Genomic DNA, 16,933 nt, shown 5'->3' with positions numbered 1-16,933 from the left:
TATGTGGTTAACATTCATATCATTTTGAAACTGTACCTTGTATTGTGATTATCAGCAAATATAAAAGCTATTTGCAATATAGCAAAAATATGATTACAAACCTGTCATGGATCCTGTAAGATGTATTCTTCTGTATCTGTGCAAAACATCACTGAAGGCAATGCCTCTTTGCATAGATGTGGGGATATCCTCCAGGAAGTAGCTGACAGGAACAGGATGTATTGGTTTTCATTTTTAAATAATTACAAGACACTTGATAAATAGTATATTGAAATTAATGAAATTAAGATACTAATTTGGCTTGTCTAAATATAGCTACGGTTATCTTCCTGGATTCATATGAAGATCAATATACTTATTTGTATTGTCACCTATTTGCCTTTACAAAGAAAATCTCTGTCCAGAAAGTAACAATGCATTGGCCTAACTGACCTGTTGGTCACTTTGATTTTTTCTTCACATTACTGTTCAAGCAATTCCTGAGATGTTAATGAGTGCTATGATCACTCTTGTCTTGGAGTATTAAAACATGGTCAGCATTTGCTATGTATGCAGATATAAAAAAATCACAATTAACCAACATCTTGTCATAACATTTCTCATGCTACATCTCAGAACATATCCATGAAATGATCAAATATTAAAATGTAATTAAACTTCTTATTTTTAAAACTATATAAGGTAGCAAATTCAAAGCAGAAGTTCCCAAGGTAACCTTAATCTTTTTCTGCACATGCATTAGGAAAATCTTCCATTATCAACAGCTGATTTAAAAATCATTTAAAATGAAAATTATGCTGTTATAATAGCCCACAGTGAAAAGCACCAGAACAAGATTAATCCAGACAATCAAATATGTCATCTACAAGTTTTTCTAACCAGGAGCAGCAGAAGCATCTTAATTTTGTGTGTGTGTGTGTGTGTGTGTGTGTGTGTGTGTGTGTGTGTGTGTGTGTGTGTGTGTAGAGAGAGAACTAGAGCCTGAACGTGGCCCCATGCTGCCTCTTCCCCCTCCTCCAGAAGCCCTGATCCCAGCATACTTCTCTCTACACCCTCCCCCTAAAACCCCACTTCCCCATTCAATGCTCTTCTCTCCCCACCCCCTTTAATGAATTTGAGAGTTGTTAATACGTCACTTCACCTTGTATAGGGGAGAGTGCGGTAAGTGGGCTACAGATTGATGCAATAAGACATACATCCATTGTCATTGTTCAGTCCATAGTTTTTAGTATCTATCACAGTTATACAATTAAACTTCCAGGCACATTTTGTGAAAATATTTTGCAGTTTCCTTTAAGGATGAAGAGCCAGATAGAGATATCACTTTGAGAAAAGTGTTCACTCACAGGTGATAGAAAAATGATGAAAGACAAACACCTTGAATTAAGTTTCAAATGTACTGATTGTCTGGTTACCCCCAGATAGTTATCATTAGGGAATTTAGTGCAGGTACATCAGTGAAAAAGTGACTTGTGGGGGGATTGATCATAACAGCAAAGGAAAGATGTTTTCAGATTTTGCATCTGTTGTTCTAGCAGTGTCAGATACCTCTGAGTTGGTGAGTCCTGATCCATGGGAAGTTAGCTTTTGATGAGCTTGGAGAGAGGGTCCAAGAAAGATTTTTTTCAGGATGTGTTTCTATATAAGTCCTAACTCTTTGATGACACCACATATGGGTTCCAATGTGGTGACAGACAGAGGTGTGCATTCAGAAGGGGATTTATTTCTGCATTGAAGCGTGATCACTCTATTTGACCCTTTAGTCCTCATGTTCAAAGGAAACACAAACACCTTCAAAAGATAAGCTTGGGAGTTTAAATTCTTAACAATGCTAGATACTAAAAATATGGACTGAATAGAAACAGCAGATGTGTAGCTGATTATCCACTTAAACCCCACCGTCCAGGTTCTCTCTTCCCATGCTTGGAGAGGTGATAATGGGTCGCTTTGTCTTGAATGGTTCTATTAACTATTTATGCTCAATTTTTGTATGCCTTATTTATCTGAGACCATGAGTATATCTCTCAGATCTAAAGAAGAGCTCTGTGTAAGCTCCAGAGTTTGTCTCTAACACCAACAAAAGTTGGTCCATTAAGAGAGATATTACCTCAGTCACCTGGTCTCTCTAATATCTTGGGATCAACATGGCTACAACAAGACTGCATGTAAAATTTAAATTAGTAAGTTGGTTCATGTGGTTAAAGGGACATACACTAAGGGTGTGTCTAGACTACAGGGTTTTGTCGACAAAAGTGGACTTTTGTCGACAAAACTATACCTGCGACTACACTGCCGCTGAGTTCTGTCAACATAACGTCGACTGAACTCAGCAGTTTTGTCGACGGCTGTAAACCTCATTCTACGAGGAATAACACCTTTTATTGACAGAGTTCTGTTGACAGAAGGCATTATTGCATCTACACTGTCCTTCGCATCTACACTGTCATGTTGACAAAGCGGCTTGCTTTGTCGACAGAACTAGATGTAGTCTAGACGCTCTTTGTCGACAGAAGCTTTGTCAACAGTATCTGTCGACAAAACTTCTGTCGACAAAAGCCTGTAGTCTAGATGTACCCTAACAGAGAAACGTAAGTGAGTAACAGTGTTTAAGACTTGAAAATCAACAAATAGTCTAGTAGCACGTTAAAGATTAACAAAACATGTAGATGGTATCATGAGCTTTCGTGGGTGCAATGCACTTCTTCAGATGACTAGAGTATTAGAAGTTCAGATCCAAGAATAAATTTATTTCCCTGTCTGTTTAGTTTGCAAGCTATTTTGGCATAGGAACTCTTTTACTTTGTACAGTGCCTAGCACAATGGAGCCTTATGAAGGAGCTGGTTATATGTAACCCATCTCCATTCCTCAAGCTTCTAATGTATTGTGCACACAGACAGAGGATGCAGCTGAATGGTGAAGATTCTCCAAGTTTCTCCCACCCACAGAAGGAAGTGCTGAGAGCAAAGTCTTCTCCAGACTTTCCAGGGACCAACTCCTTAGCCCAGAATTCTTCAATGTTAAGCTGTAGTATTTAGACTGGACTATACTCTCAAGCTTTCTTTTTGTGTTTGGAGATATGCACCAGCAATGCAAATTTATTCTTGGATCTAGACTTCTAATATTCCAGTCATCTGAAGAAGTGGATTGCACCCACAAAAGCTCAAGATATCGTCTACATGTTTTGTTAGTCTTTAAGGTACTACTAGACTATTTGTTGTTTTTTAAAGTTTTTCCTGCTAAAGACTAACTCGGCTGTCCCTCTGAAGTGTTTAAGACATCTGAAATAGTGATCTTGAATTATATGTAAAATTCTGAGCAAGTAAGCAAGACTTATTTTTTTAATACTCTCCACTAATTCTATTCTGGTTCTTATACTGTACACATCATTATATCTGAATCCTTTATCATTCAGATAGCTCCATCCCATTGTGAAATGGGCCTAGCCCAGATTATTTCAGGTAAGCATTTGGCCCTGTGTCAGTTAAATCAGTGTAGGTGGTGATATGGTCTCAGAGAGTATAGTGTCTATTTTAATAAGCTATTCAGTGTATTTAAACTAAATAAGACCAACACTAGTGGCATGCTGCAGGGCAGGATTTGAAAAACTAACATAAGGATGGTAACAACCAAATATTATTTGCATAGCCACCAGACAAAATCTAGGCACCATATGGAGCAGTTAGGCAGCCAAAGAGCGGGATCAGGTCTCTCTGCCAACACTTGCTGAATAAAACCTTGATTGTTAAAAGGAAATAAAAGGGAATCTGTCTCTCTGATCACCATAACTGCCAAAACACCTTGTCAGATAATTACACAGAAAAGTTATCTGGAGTGATGGTTACTAAGTCAATGTTGCCAGAGAAAACCACCACCCTTAATATACTAGGGGTACATCTAGACTACATGCCTCTGGCGACAGAGGCATGTAGATTAGGCTACCCAGCCTAGGAAAATGAAGCGGTGCTTTAAATAATCGCCGCTTCATTTAAATTTAAATGGCTGCTGCGTTGAGCCGATCAGCTGTTTGTCGGCTCAGCGCGGTAGTCTGGACGCTCTGCGGTCGACATCAAAGGCATCTGTCGACCTCCCAGGTAAACCTCATCCCAGGAGGCATACCTGGGAGGTCAACAAATGCCTCTGATGTCGACCATGGAGTGTCCAGACTACCATGCTGAGCTGACAAACAGCCAATCGGCTCAACGCGGCAGCCATTTAAATTTAAATGAAGCGGTGATTATTTAAATCACCACTTCATTTTCCTATACCAGGTAGCCTAATCTCTGTCGCCAGAGGCATGTAGTCTAGACGTACCCTAGGTTACTCATAGCAATTACAAGTATAGTAAGGTGGTGATACTTTAAAACTCCCAGTTTGCTCGGAGTAACTGTAAATCTTAAATTGCTTACTAGCTCTGTATCTGTAGTTTTCAAAGGAATTACTAATGGGGACTGAGGAAACCATTGAGGAAACCTTTATCTATCTTAGATAAAACTGTCATTTTTTAATGCTGTTTACAACTAACTGCTCGATTCTCTCACTCAAGTCAGTGACGAAACTTCTATTGACTTCAATAGTCCAAGAGCAAGCTTATAGTTACTATACATTTCTTCTCTATTCTGGCTTTTTCAAAGAATTGTTAGAAATTGACAGGTTGGTGTGGGCGGCCATGCTACCCTATAGCTATTTATCTGATTAGTGAAGATGCAAGACCATCCATAATGAAAATTAGAATCTATGTTCTTTGGCACAAATATATGCTTTGAGAAACATCATGGCAATTTAACATTGTTGCAAAATCTCTGCAATATTTAAGAATATGAATTTAGGATATCTTAAATATTTGCCCACAGAGCACTGAGTAAAATGTTGTACTAAACTGGTGCCCCAGAGGGAACTCCAGAAAGGAACATGCTGCAGGAAGAACAAGCACAATGAGCACCTGCTCATTCTCATAATACATTTCATCTAGCTTCCTCCTTCCACAACCAGCCAACTCTTCTAGATGGTCTGGAGCAGACACAGAACAGACCAATGGCTGACACTTCCTTAGGACCTTCCTTCCCAGTTCACCCACAATCTAGTCTTAATACAAAAATATAGCTACAAGGCTCTCTATAAGCAAGTTTATTTTTCATTGATGGTTAATGAAAAACCACTTTCTTCAATATGCCTTTCAGTTACAAAAAAATCTAAGCTACTTTTGCAAACACCTCATTTAACAGTAATTGAAATGAAATGATTTATCGCTTTAATTTGTTTAAATAGCCCACAGAATAATTAGTTTTGAATAATATTCAGTGACATTCAGCCTTATGGAATCAGTCATCAAAATATTTCACAGGTCACTGTACTCTGCAAACACAAGTTCACTTCAAGGAACTAGAAGTTGAGTCAGTCTCTCATGTAGTTGAAGGGTCATTCATATCATGCTCCAAGTACATTGAACAATTGAATCCTTACAACTAGTGTAAAGATGCTTTGTATTTCATAAGTTAGAAGGATTTGTGGGAGTGAAAATAAGTTTCTGCTTTATGAACAAATGTGAAAAAATTTAGCCCACTAAGGGCATGTCCACACAAGGAAATTATTTTGAAATAACTCTTTTGAAAAAGAAGTTATTCCCTGAGGAAAACAAGATTACAGATTTCAAAGTAACCAGCCCATTATTTGAAATAATGGACTTGGTAGAGTGGATGCTTCACTTGTTATTTCAAAATAAGAGGGGTCATTTCAAAATAAATCCCTTGTGTAGACCAGGGCTAAAGTAATAGTATGATTAGTTCTTATTTTGGCTGATACAGACTTTGTAAATTCCCAGTGTTTTCAGAGATTGAAATTTGGGTCTTGATATTACCCAGTTTACCTTGCTGGAGAAGCATGAGGGTCTACAACTATTGAGCTCCCTTCTCATATTAGGGTATGTCTAGACTACAGGCTTTTGTCGACAGAGGCTTTGTTGACAGATACTATCAACAAAGCTTCTGTCGACAGAACATCTAAACTACATCCAGTTCTGTCGACAAAGCAAACTGCTTTGTCGACATGAAAGTGTAGACGCAAAGGATAGTGTAGATACAATAATGTCTTCTGTCAACAGAACTCTGTCGACAAAAGACGTTATTCCTCGTAGAATGAGGTTTACCGCTGTTGACAAAACTGCTGAGGTCTGTCGACATTATGTCAACAGAACTCAGCGGTAGTGTAGATGCAGGTATAGTTTTGTCAACAAAAGTCCACTTTTGTCCACAAAACCCTGTAGTCTAGACATACCCTTAGAACCAGACTAGGCATCTCTTAATCCTATGGGTGAGCAATTGTTCACACAAGCAATCCCAATGGAGCAAACGTGACTGCTCAGAAACACTAGCAAAGGGTTTCTAGTCTGGCACAATGAAGTGATTTTAATATACACTTTAAAAAACTTTTCTTGTACTGTTTGTTGTTAGTAATACATCATAACCAAAGAGTAATCTTTTCAACCAATTTTATGTACATCTAAAGAGGACAAGAAAACATTTCATGATGCTCAGACAATTGAATTACACCTATGTTGGTATACAAATCTAAATTTCAAACAATTTTCACCAGAATCCATTAACCTACTATATGATTTACTATAACAAGCATCATGGACAAGTGTTTAAGAGGCCACAGATTTTGGTTACCTTGATTTTGGAGAGGTCAACTTTAGATAGGATTTCCAGTTATGCTTATTATCTGTACTCCTCATTACTGCAGTTCTCAATAAAAAAAAAATCAGGCCACAGATGTCACAAGGTAGGTACTGATGGCCATCAAAGCCTGTGGCCATGTTAGAAAAGTTCGCCCACAGATATGTATATCTACCCTATGTCCACCTGTACTTCACTCTAATAAATGTTGCTTCAGAGGTAGGAACCCCATAGGTGACATACATGCAGGAAAAATGAAATAAGTCTAAAACTGGAATTATGAAGAAAATAAAACCTAAATGGCCCTTTGTCTTCAAGAGAAAGATTAATGCAACTTGTCACTTTGCTGACAGCTGGACTTGTGGAGTCTGATGTTTTCAATTACTTTGGCTCATTGCACATCAAAGTAGTGGTGAAAGTACAGTATCAGAACGATCTGGTATTGGCTCCAATCCTTGTGATTAAAACAGCAGAAAAACAAGGTACAAAGTGAAATACTCGTTCCTTACTTTGCTGAACTGAAATGCTTGAGTCATATTTTAACTCCCTTTTTACTGTATTACTAAGATAGTGGACAAATCACTAAATACAGAACTCAAGGACTCTTCCTCCAAAATTTGCATAGCTGCACCTTGAAAACAAGTGCATTACGGTTATGTAATATTTATAGCTGCTTTACAGATTCAGGGTCCTATCTAATAAGAAAAGCACTTAAAATTAAAGTTGAACATTTTGCTCCTAGTTCTCATGGGATAGGCAAAACCATGGCTTGGGAAATAGAACAGTTCTTGTGCTTTGAATGCAAATATGGTAGGCAAAGAAAAGAAATTGTTAAATCACAAGGACAAGATACCCATTATTACTTTTCAAACCCAGTGAACAAAGGAGCTGTTGGGGAGAAAAAAATAAAAACAAAGAATTCCCCGGGATTGTTAGAAAACATATTTAACACTAAAAGTAACTCTCCCCCACAACTATATGCAGTCAGCATTTTATATCTAAAATAACTACTGCTACTGCTAGGGTATGCCAATATTGTGTCATCTCCATTAGCCCAGCTCCATAGTGCAATAAATAGTAATTTATTCTAGTTGAAAAACATAGTATAGCATTTGCATGTATTTTTCCCAATTGGTTTGGAAGGACCAAGTATGTGTTTATAAATCATTGCCTTGAACTGCTAGCCAATCAGTAGTGAAATCCTACCTCTGGAAAATCATTGATAAAATCCACATTGACTTCAAAGGAGTCAGAAGTTCACCCCATAATTTAAAGGGTTTCCTCTTTAAAACCTCCAGCTGGTAAGTGTCTTACCAACCAAAGTTCTTATACTAGGATGGATGAGCATAAATCAAAATTCAGATCTAAACAGCCTCAAAGTTTGAGATAGTGCAGCTTTCTTTCAAGCTTATTATTTTGACTCTAGCTGTTACTCATGTTTAACAAGTGTATGTCTCTAACTTAAGTGATCGTCACCTGCTTTCTTTGTTGAGGGAATGACAAGTCCCTTGGTATTTAAGTGGTCTGTAACCACTCTAATTTATGAGTTTGCAGAGTTTGTAAAACTGGATTATTGGAAGAGAATATTACTCCAGTGAGACTCAATTGCTGTTGGAGTCAGAACCCATTTGTAAACTTGAATGGCCTGTTGTGACCCAGTAAAAAGATTTTGCACAAAAAATATCAGTTTTACTAAATATTTCTTGCCTACATTGTACACGTTAATATACTAAATATGTCATGCACACCATAGTGGTGGCAGGGTTCCTTGCTCTGTGTGTTGTGACCTCATGAAGGAGGGATGGCTGGGCCACGCTCAAGTAGCAATGCAACCCCTTGCAGCACAACACCTGGAATTGGAAGCCGAGCCCAGGAGGACAGAGCCACCATGGAATCATTGCAGCACAGGCTCTGCCGCCTCTATTCAAGGCCTTCCTCCTGATCTGCGGAGGCATGACCTGATCCTTCCTACCCCCATACCAGGCCTCAAATGCTAATTTCTCTATAAACTGCATAGCTGCTGAGTTTTCTAGTTAGCTCAGTGCAGGTGCTCAAGGATTCTGCCCGGGGACCTGCCATAATCAGCAGAGGGCTGCCTCTCCCACAGCTGCCTCCAGGGCCCCTGTTGTGGCAAGGGCCCAGCACCAACCCATCGCCTGGTAGAACCTGAAGAGCTGAGGGAGGGGCACATATTCCACAGCCCCAGCCTGGAGCTGCCAAGCAAGGAGAGGTGCCTGTCCCTTCCAGCCCAGGTTCTGCTACAAGGAGAGTGAGTCCATGCAGTAGTACCAGAGCACCCTCCTTCACCCCAAACCTCTTGACTCAGCCCTAGGACTCACACCCCTATCTGGAGCCATCACACCCCTGCATTCCAAACCTCTGTCCCTGCCCTGAACCTTTCATCCCCAACCACATTCCAGAGCCAAACCTGAAGCCAGAGCCCTCACATCCTTGCACTCCAACCCTTTGCCCCAGGCCTGAGTCCCTCCCACACTCAGAACCCCGTGGCCCCAGCCCTGCTGCACGAATTTTGTTATGTGCTCCAATATGGAGGTGATGTGTCACATATTACCTCCATATTGGTACATATAAAATTTGTTCAACTTGGGAAGGGGGAAAAATGAGAGGGATCACTGAACCCATATGACATTAACACATTTTGGTGACCCAGTTTGGGGTCATGACCCCTTAAAACACAATTTATTTGAATGTGTAGTGAAAGTTGGTGTGCTTTCATCTTTCTGTAAAATAAGACAACACAAACAGGGGACAGAACTTCAGCTAGTGTAAATTGACTTCAATGAGTTAGCTAAAGTAACTTTAGCAGCTACATTTTTACATCACTGAAGCACTATGCCACTATGGCTGTGTCCAGACTCAGGGTTTTTTTCGAAAAAAGTAGCCTTTTTTCGAAAAAACCTCACCTGCGTCTAGACTGCAGCCGCGTTCTTTCGAAATTAAATCGAAAGAACGCGGCTTTTCTTTCGATGGCGGTAAACCTCATTTCACGAGGAAGAACGCCTTCTTTCGAAAGTTCCTCTTTCGAAAGAAGGCGTTCTTCAATGTAAATAGGGCTTCTTCGAAAGAGAGCATCCAGACTCACTGGATGCTTTCTTTCGAAAAAGCAAGCCGCTTTTTCGAAAGTTCAACATGCAGTCTAGACGCTCTCTTTCGAAAGAGCCTCTTTCGAAAGTATCTTTCGAAAGAGCCTCTTTCAAAAGAGGCTTGCAGTCTAGACATAGCCTATGTTTGCATAGGATTACATGGATCTATAGAAATACAGATTTGCAGCTCTCTGCTCCAGACACATTTATAACATGTGAGGTGTGATGTACAAAGAATCTAGGCTGGATTTCTGGATTTGATTTTTGCAATCAGTACTTTGTGCAGAAGGTTAATTACTTAAAAAAAAAAAAACAGTGAGGCAAATTACTCTGTTACTTGAGCCTTGGAGAAAGTTGCTGTTAGAACACAAAGGATATGCAAGTAACACAAAATATTGTCAAAAACATACATAATTGCCCCATCTCTTCATTACCCCATTAGAAAAAAGCCATTAAGAAACAAGCAGAGTTTGAAATAGTGGTGGTTATCATCAGCGTTGGAAATTGTGTCTAAAGCATTAATCTGTTTAGTTTGCACTGAAAGTTCTAATGGGTTGTGAGAACACTTTCCTGGTACAGCTTTATGAAAGCATGGCATTTTATATACAGCTATTTTGTTTAGAAACATATTAATTTAATATCAATCTATTTAAAGAGTCACTGCCCAGTTAGAAGTCACATGCAGCCTTTCTCATCTCAATTCTGTTTTAAATCAGAAGTAATTCTCTGAAGTCAGTGGGCATAACCATGCATATGCATAAGCTTCCCCCCCCCCCCCAGGATTAGAGCTTTGAACAATGAATGGTCCTGCAGCACCTTAGAGACTAAAAAAAAATGTAGATAGCATCATGAGCTTTCGAGGGCACAACCCACTTCTTCAGGTGATCACCGCAATCTAGCATTAAGCCTACCTGCTAATTATAATTTCAAGAAATAAGAGTAATATTTCTCTTTGGCTACTAAGTAACACAGGAAATGGAGAGATCTTAATGCTTCCAAGAAAGATAACATACTACTCAGAGACAATTAAAAGCTTCTCCAAACACAAAATAAAGGTTGGGAGTATAGTCCAGTCTAAATACTACAGCTAAACATTGTAGAATTCTGGGCTAAGGAGTTGGTCCCTGGAAAGTCTGGAGAAGTCTTTGCTCTCAACACTTCCTTCTGAGAGTGGGAGAGACTTGGAGAATCTTCACCATTCAGCTGCATCCTCTACCTGTGTGCAAAATACACTAGAAGCTTGAAGAATGGAGATGGGGTACATAGCAGCAGCATATCTCCTGCCCAAACACTGTCCACGCTGCATAAAGTAATGCTGTGAGGTTCTCTTAATCAGCAGAGAGGACAAAAATGAGATACATATACATAAATCTTGTAGAATAGCAATAGAATGGATACATCTGACACCTGATTACCACAGATTTAATAATTTATAACAACTAGTTTATCCAAGAAAATCCTGCAGCTTTATATAACATCCTTCCCCAAAGCAGTGTACAAACAAAAGTACCCAGAGAATGTGAACCCAGGAAAAGAGAAATTAAATTGGAGAAAGGATTCATATGGTATGATCTAAAGAGAGTTCTTATCTTTGACCTATCCATGCAACACCTCTCAGGGTATGTCTACACTACAGCGCTAATTCGAACTAACTTAGTTCGAATTAGTTAATTCGAACTAAGCTAATTTGAACTAATGCATCTAGAACTAAAAACTAGTTCGAATTAGCGTTTTGCGGGGTTAAGTATGGCCGGAAGCAGTGCCGGCAGGGCATCAGAGGAGGACTTAGAGCATGGAGATGCTGTCTCAGGCTAGCCGAGGGCTGTGCTTAAAGGGTCCCGACCCTGGGTCAGACCAAAGGTCCATCTAGCCCAGTAGCCTGTCTGCCGACAGTGGCCAACCCTAGGGATCCTGGAGGGGATGGACCGAAGACAGTGACCAAGCCATTTGTCTCGTGCCATCCCTCTCCAGCCTTCCACAAACCTTGGGCAGGGACACCACTCCTACCCCCTGGCTAATACCACTCCATGGACAGACAGTTCTCGGGGTGCCCCGCTTGCAAAGCAGTCCTGGCTTGGAGTGCCCTGAGTGCCCACACTGGGCACATCACACCACTCGGCCATCAGCCCAGCTGCACTTGCCGCAGGCTGCCATCTGGGGAGAGGGGGCAATTGGGGGGCTGCAGGAGAGCTTCCACCCCCAGAAGCCCGCAGAGCCAGCCCAGTCCTTCCCATCGGGGGCTCGTGCCCCATTCCTCCCTCACCTCCTTCCACTTACCCTTCCCTAGCCCCTCTTCTTGATGTACAAAATAAAGATAACGTGTCTTCCAAAATGGAATCTGTCTTTATTGAACAAAACTGGGGGAGACTGGGAAAAGGAGGTGGAAGAGGGGAAGAGAGAGGCTGGGAGAGGGGAGGGCAACCAAAATGATCAGGGGTTGGGAACAGAGGCTAAAGAGACTGGGACTTTTCAGCTTAGAAAAGAGGAGACGGAGGGGGGACAGGATAGAGGTCTCTAAAAGTAGGAGTTGGGTGGAGATGGTGCATACAGAAAAGTTCTTCATTAGTTCCCATAAAGAAGGACTAGAGGACACCAAAGGAAAGGAATAGGTAGCAGGCTTCAAACTAGTAACAGAAAGTTCTTCTTCACAAAGCAAAGAGTCAACCTGTGGAACTCCTTGCTGCAGGAGGCTGTGAAGGCTAGAACTGGAACAGAGTTTAAAGGGAAGTGAGATAAAGTCATGGAGGTTGGGTCCATGGAGTGGTATTAGCCAGGGGGTAGGAGTGGTGTCCCTACCCAAGGTTTGTGGAAGGCTGGAGAGGGATGGCACGAGACAAATGGCTTGGTCACTGTCTTCGGTCTATCCCCTCCAGGGTCCCTAGGGTTGGCCTGTCGGCAGACAGGCTACGGGGCTAGATGGACCTTTGGTCTGACCCAGGACGGCCATAGTAAGCTCAGAGCTCAGGGTCGGGGGTCTCAGTGGACCCCCTTGATTCCCTTGCACACCTGCTCTCCTGCCCAAGCCGGCCACTTTCCTGTGCCTAGTGCAGAGATCGTGGACGAGGTCCACGATGTCCGCACTAGCCCAGGCAGGTGCCCGCCTCTTGCGGTCCCGGGCAAGCTCCTGGGAGCCGCCAGTCTGGTCCCGGGAAGAGGGGGAGAGCTGGGGGGCATCGGGTGGGTGGCTCGATCTGTGCCAGGTGCAGGGTCTGCTGGCTGGGTGCTGGCAGGCTTGCACCTGGCACGGGCACCGTAGCCAGCCCTTGCCCCTTTAAGGGGTCCGGGGCCGGGAGGGGGGCAATAGAGTTTCCCTGGTGTTGGCCAGAGTGGCCACCAGGGAAACCTGGGGAGGGCTAGCCTTCCACTAGTTCTAATTAAGGGGCTACACACCCCTTAATTCGAACTAGCTAGTTCGAACTAGGCTTAATCCTCATGGAATGAGGATTACCTAGTTCGAACTAAGCGCTCCGTTAATTCGAATTAAATTCGAACTAACGGAGCGCTAGTGTAGCACCTATGAAAGTTAGTTCGAACTAACATCCGTTAGTTCGAACTAACTTTGTAGTGTAGACATACCCTCAGTGATATGCTACATGAAGTCAAGTCAGGAAATAGAATAGTCCAGTGAATGAACTATTTGATTTTGCTGCTCACCTGCTGTATGAGCTTGGGTACATCACCTTTCAATGTTGTTGTTTCCTTGTCTGTTTAGTTTGCAAGCTATTTTGACACAGGAACTATTTTACTGTGTACAGTGCCTAGCACAATGGAGCCTTATCTCAGTTGGATCAGCAAAGCACTATTATAATACAAATAAAATTAAAAGAATCGTGTTGTAACTAGCTGCTGAGGATACCCAGACCTGTGAGTCACTGTTTCCCTTCTGCCTCAGCAACACTGAGTTTTGCTAGCTCTTAGACTGTCTCAGCCCCTCTCTGTCTATACTCCTCATGAGCAAACTCCTCAAAGCTCTCCCTAAGCTTTGCCTAGCAGATGACAATGAGGATCTCCAGCCCCCAAGATTCTTGGAGATGTTTCTCCGCAATTCACAGGCCCCTACCACAGATATTAAGATTGTTGCCCTGTTAAAGAGTCACTACATCACGGTCTCATTGTAACTGGATTGTAACTCTCTTCAAAACACAGCACTGAGTTGTTTACAGTAAAAGTAAGATGTGTATTAACATGAAAGCATGGATTAAGAAGGCAGTTAGTTACAGGCAAATGGGTGAAACTATGCCTTTAGGTCCAAAACTTAATTTAGCAAGATACCCTCAATGTTGAACAGACTGTAAGAGAAACAATTTTCTTTCCAGTATACTTTTTTTTAACAGGTTGGCCTGGTCGGATACATCAGAGATCAAATTGCTTGGTGTCATCCTCCAAAGTGAATAATAAAGATGGAGTCTCTTCTCGTTGCTTATATTCCCAAAGGTATTCAAGATGACCTCCGAAGGATTTGATGTCTCTCTCTCATGAGTGAAAGATATTAAATTCTTCAACTCTTAAATTCAAAAACAGGATAAGCCCTGCTGGCTTAGCTCAATAGCTTTGTTTACTGCTATATGTAAGTTGAAATAAACCCACATTATTGTATCTAGCACAAATTTGTTTCACCTTTACTTCCACAACTAAGCTTATTGGTCTTACACCTGTTCTAGTAAGATCATACTGTAGGATTTTACAACTTCACATATAAAGTTAGCACATGCATTTGACAAGGAAATTAATAACCAGCCTGGTACTAGCTATTTTTTGATGTATCATATGACTTTTAAAAAAAAACATTGCAGTTTAGTGATTAGGATGTGAATACAGGGGTGGTGAGGATAGCACCTGCATTCTTAATAACAAAAAAGCTGGTAAATCAGTAAGAAGACATGAGGTGATCAATGCCACAAGCAACACATTAATCAGTCTATTTTAGCACTGATTAAAGCAAGAGAAAAGTGAGTTTTAGAAACTGAAAGAATACTGATAAGACAGGATAAGATTTTTCTGAAGTACATTAAGTCTTGCCTAAGTCTTTCCTCAGATTGGCAGAAAGACATCCTGCAAATAAATGTAAAGTGTATGCAGAAACCATGAGAAATATAAAAAAGAATAATTTTTATGTTTATTCAAACACAAAAAATGAGGAGACATCTAGTTTAAAAAAAATCAGTAATATAGGAACCTGAAGCAGAAAACTCTTGATGCTGATAATTTATTATGAAATTAGTTTCTATAAACAGAATAGCTGTGATAAATAATATCACAATTTAGATCGATGAAGATCAACCCCAATGAATGTGGCCAGGCAAATAGCACTGAATTGAATTTACAGCATTTACCAAAAATATTCACAGATTACTGCAAGTACTGTAGCAACTTTTACTGCGCTTGCTCTTTTTGTAAATATTTGTTACATTTTATCCAAAGGAGATTAAAGACTCTTTATTCCTATAAGAGGTACACATCATTTGGCTTGGTTTTTCTTGTTATACAGTAACTTTGAGTAACAGAAAAGTCACTATCTACATCTTTTCAGAGGCAATAAACTTATGAAAAAAAATTAAGGAAATGCCACCCAAATCCATTTATTGAAACATTATTTAATAGAAAGCTAATCCTTGTCAAGGCTGACTTCTTCAGTTGCACTTTTAGATTTAGCCAAGACTTTGTCAGGGAAATTTCAAGAGAATTATGTCCTATTTCCCAGTTTAGCACCAATATTCTGTTTGTCTTTAACAATACTCTTCCCATATACTTTATGATAAGCATGGAAATAAACAGCCTTCCCAATAATAGCAGTGACAGAATTTCTCCAAATGGAATAATCTTATCAAACTTGTTTTTTGACTAGATTAATATTTAAGTAAAACACAAGAAAAAAACTACAAAAATGTAAGAGTCTGGACCATTAATCACAACATTTATAGTTATAAATAAGATTTGTGAGCAGACCCATATTTACAACAGAAAAGGAAAGAAGGTGGGGCAGTAAGATAAGTTTACCTCAGCAGTAAAAACGTGTATTTCGCACACACGAACAATGTGAAAGATACATCATTAATTTACGCAGACACCATAAATAGAAAGATGTATGTAATATTCATATGTAGGCACTTATGGGAAAGTAGGAGCATGGAGTGTTGGGCATAATTTTTATCTCATGAGTTTGGGATGGTGATATTACTTATGTAGGGCAAAATCCTGAATAAATTTTGTGAGGAAGCCCAAATGAATGCTACTAAAACTTTTGCATCAACCCACTCTCTGTGTGCACACAGCCCTCTCCCCATTGAACATGATCTAGGTATTTAGAAAATTGGGATTATTTCTATATTTTTCCACCTGGAAAGCCAAATTCCTTTTTTAATAGAAGCTCACCTGTATAGGTCTCTAGGGCAAGAAGATAATATACTGATTACATTTCTAAATGTGACCTAGTAACAGGGTTCACTTACTGTGAGCGTGCCTCTTCCTGTCCAGGTGTGATATAGCAGCTTGGTTTCGCTTTGGTATCCCTTACAGCAGGTCATTCTTTTTCTGTGGTTGTCTCTCTTGCTATAATGCACAATGCTCTTTCTTCATGCATCTGCCTGCCTGCTGGGACTGTATAATTCACTTTCTGGGGTATCAGTTTCATTGCATCAGATGGGGCCTCCAACATGCTTATCCTACTTTCCACTAGCTCATAGGGACCCCACACCCTGCCTCTATACTGGGTTCTAGACCAGGAACCCTATAATCAGCCGTCAGGATCTTCATAATTCCCTTCCCAGAGCTTCTGCCTTTTCAAACTTTCTTCTTTTAACTCCCATAGGGATGACCATTCTTTCAGGGTTTATTCACTTCTAGCAAATAATTGCAGGCCCTCCACATATAGCTTCCTGCTACTACAGCCTTCCTCTTTTTATAAACCTAGCACCCCTCCTCCTCCAGCTGTTCTTCATCTGTGGTTAGCGTTTGTAAATCCCTGGGCCTCCTTTCTGGTGCAACTGTGAAGATTAAATGGTCCTTTTTAAGCCGCCTTAACCCTTCAGGGCTGCTGTGGGATGAAAACCCCAGCACTGACCTAAAAATATCTTCTTAATGGTAGAAAAAGTCATGATTAAATCCAATAAATCTTCCAGGAATAGAAATAAATGCTTTGTACAACATTTAAAAGCAGG

The 16,933-nt window shown here is 40.5% G+C and overlaps 1 long non-coding RNA gene across 1 annotated transcript in view; it reads right to left on the bottom strand.

Moving 5' to 3' along the window:
- LOC142829860 (uncharacterized) overlaps positions 1-16,707 on the bottom strand; it is a 118,371-nt gene extending 101,664 nt beyond the window's left edge. The window contains exon 1 of the long non-coding RNA XR_012904732.1: positions 16,226-16,707. This is a non-coding gene — a long non-coding RNA (uncharacterized LOC142829860). The remainder of the gene's footprint in view (positions 1-16,225) is intronic.
- Between the last annotated feature and the right edge of the window lie 226 nt (positions 16,708-16,933).

This window comes from Pelodiscus sinensis, chromosome 6 (genome assembly GCF_049634645.1).
Source record: "Pelodiscus sinensis isolate JC-2024 chromosome 6, ASM4963464v1, whole genome shotgun sequence".
NCBI classification, from domain to species: Eukaryota; Metazoa; Chordata; order Testudines; family Trionychidae; genus Pelodiscus; species Pelodiscus sinensis.
This window is presented reverse-complemented; position numbering and strand designations above follow the sequence as displayed.